General features: G+C 43.1%; 1 non-coding gene across 1 annotated transcript; it reads left to right on the forward strand.

Annotated features, from left to right (window-relative positions):
- LOC120891088 (U11 spliceosomal RNA) lies at positions 1 to 134 on the forward strand. Its single transcript, XR_005735516.1, has one exon. It is a non-coding gene; the product is annotated as a U11 spliceosomal RNA (small nuclear RNA).
- The last annotated feature ends 3209 nt before the right edge of the window (positions 135 to 3343 follow it).

Raw genomic sequence — 3343 nt, forward strand, 5'->3', positions numbered from 1 at the left:
AAAAAGGGCTTCTGTCGTGAGTGGCACACGTAGGGCAACTCGATTGCTCTTCGTGCGGAATCGACATCAAGAGATTTCGGAAGCATAATTTTTTGGTACTTGGGCAGCTGGTGATCGTTGGTCCCGGCGCCCTTAAGTTTGTTATGCCAATGTAAGGTACTGAGGGGACCCTTTTAGTATGTCCTATGTTTTAGGATTCTGTATGGGATTTGCTGTTGTGTTTGCGCTCTTAAGATTCCCTTAAAAAGATGATAGCCAAGTAAGATGTAGGGGTGAAGCCTGTTACTGTGCTTCGGAAGTGCTCTTAGACGTTCAAGCCGGAGATTTCAAGGTCATCCTCAGCACTTGGCTAGACAAGATTTCAGCAATTAAAAATAAGTAGTTTGGGATGGTGATGAGACTTAAGCGGTATTGCGCTCGCCTGGCTGGCATTCGTGCGAACGTGCGGCCTGCGTTCGATTCTCAGCACCACATACAAATAAAGATGTGTCCGCTGAAAACTAAAAAAATAATAAGTAGTTGCGTCAGGCATGTTGGCGAGTCCCGGAGGTGCATAATTTTTGCACAACTCTGGAGACTCGGATGAGAGGATTCCAAACTTGAGAGTAGTCTGAATATTTAGGGAAATACTATTTTTAAAAAACAAAACAAGGCGGGCCTGTAATCCCAGGGATTCTGAAGGCTGAAGCTGGAGGATCCTGAGTTCATTCAGTTCCCTAACCTATTTATTGAGACCTTGTCCAAAAAGGAGAATATAGGGAGGGGAGGGAAGTGTATATATAGTTCCCTTCCCTCAAGGGAGGGGAGGGGGAGACTAGAAGGGGCTTTTCGATGAAGCTTAGTGGTAGAAGTGCTCCCCTGGAAGTATTAAAAGCACGGACACCTTATAACTTGGTACAACTTGGATGAACCTTGAAGACTTGTTTAATGAGACAAGTCAGATGCAGAAGGGCAAGTGTATATAATACCACTTACATGAGGTAAATAGAAAAGTCGAATTCAGAGAATTAATAATGGTTTCTAGGGAAAAGGAGAGAGGAGGTGGAGTGGAAGCGACCTTCAATGGTTACACAGAATTTCTGTTTGGGATGATGCAAAAGTTCCGGAGATGGAGATGGATAATTTTTGCACAACAATATGAATGTCCTTAATGCCACTGAATGAAAAAATACATATGTGTGTGTGTGTGTGAGTATATATATATATACATATATATATATATATATATATATATATATATATATATATATATATATTTCTGTTTTTATCCTTTTTGAATTTTATATTTTTAAATGACTAAAAAACAAAAATAATGAAAAGGGCTGTGGTGGAATTTGCTCTGGAGTTCCATTTCCAGTACTACTGTATACATAGGTTATAAAACAATAATAATTTGCTAATAGGGGCTGGGTTGTATCTTACTGGTAGAGTACTTGCTTAGCACACACGAGGTGCTTTCCTCACATGTGGAAGATCCTGGATTGGATCCTGAGCACTGCAAAATACATAAATAAAAATGGCTAAATGGCTGAGTTCGGTGGTGCATGCCTGTAATCCAAGAGCTCAGAAGGCTGAGAGGAGGATTGCAAGTTCAAAGCCAGCCTCAGCAATTTAGTGAGGTCCTAAGAAACTTAGTGAGACCTGTCTCAAAATAAGAAAATAAAAAGGGCTAGAGATGTGGTTCAGTGATTAAGTACCCCTAGGTTCATTCTCTGGTACTGGGGAAAAAAAGAAAGAAAGTAAGCAAGTTGAAAGCCACATGTCCTGGGTGCATATCTGTAATCCCAGCAATTTGGGAGGCTGAGACAGGAAGATCACAAGTTTGAGAGCAGCTTTAATTTAGCAAGGATTTATGCAACTCAACAAGACCCTGTCTCAAAAAATAGAAAGGACTGGCAATGTAGCTAAATGATAAAGGATCTTGAGGTCAATCCCCAGTACAAGAAAGAAAGAAAACAGGCAGAAGCAGAGACTAGTTCAAGGTCACAGGGCCAGCAGGACTTGAGTCTTGTACTCCAGGACTCCCAAACCAGAAATTGGCTTTTTGCTTTGGGTCCTGGTAGTGGACTGGGTGTCAGGGTAGGGCTGGGGCTGGGATGGGGGAGGAGGTGATCCACCTGGGGTTTTTGTTGTTGTTTTTTGTTTTGTTTTGTTTTTTTCACCAACTGCCAAAACTTCCTCCCTTTCTCCCTCTGCCTTCTTTTCTGATTCACTCCCCATCTGTTAGTGGTTTCTGGCTTCTGGGAACGTGGATGATGCATTAGGGAAGGGTAAACTGTGGGGGGTGGGGAGACAGACACAAAAGTGCAGGAAGTCCTAAATAAACATTTTTTTTTATTTAGTGTTCTCTGTGTACCAGGCAATGTTCTAGGATCTGGGTGTTATCCTGTGACTAATATTGCTCTAATGATATTCCATTTTAGAATATACATTGTGGTGGTGGGGGAACTGGTTCAGACAGGAATGAGCCAGCTAAAGAATGGGTGAGGGCCTTACAAGAGATGCAGAAAGAAACTGGGCAAAACTTGAGACTGTGAGAACAGGGAGGCTCTGGGAGATGGGAGGAGGCAACTGGAGTCTGGAGGAAGAATATGCCAGGCCTGGGAGACAGTTCCAGCAAGGACCACAGAACCCACATGTTGAAGGAACATTGAGGAGGCAATTGGGACACAGCAGAGGGACACAGTCAAGAGACTATCCCAATGCCAGGTCAGGTAGGGACATGTAGAGTGATGAGTTCAGATTTTATTCTTAGGGGACAGGAGGCTAGTGGAAGGTTAAACACTGAAGATTCAAGGCCACAGAACAGGAAGTAGGGCGACCAATTCAGAGGCGCTGAAACCAAGGCAGGTAAGGAAGGTCCAGACTAAGTGGGGTTCAGAAAAGAGGTATTATGGGGGTCTGTGAGAAGTAACTGAGATGGAAGCACTATTCTCTGACGTAGGGGACATGGGAGGAAAAGCAGGTTTTGGGGGGCCATCCAAGGAGAATGGGAAAGAGAAAGATGAATTATGCTATGGGAATGTTGAGTTGGGAGAGTCAGCGGCTGCTCAGGCAGTTGGAAACTGTTCCAGGCTGGAGGTGAATACCTGGGAAGAGAAGCTGCCACCTGGGCACACGAGGTCATTTCTCTTCGTAGATAAGTAATGGAGAACCCGGATGACTTTTTTTTTTCTTTTTTTCAGTATTAAGGATTGAACCCAGGGATGCTCTATCACTGAACTATACTCTGAGATATTTTTAAATTTTTTATTTTGAGACAGAGTCTTGCTAAGTTGTTTAGAGCCTTGCTTAAATTGCTGAGTCTGGCCTTGAATTTATGATCCTCCTGCCTCAGTCTAAA

The sequence above is a fragment of the Ictidomys tridecemlineatus genome, chromosome 11 (genome assembly GCF_052094955.1).
Source record: "Ictidomys tridecemlineatus isolate mIctTri1 chromosome 11, mIctTri1.hap1, whole genome shotgun sequence".
Lineage (NCBI taxonomy): Eukaryota > Metazoa > Chordata > Mammalia > Rodentia > Sciuridae > Ictidomys > Ictidomys tridecemlineatus.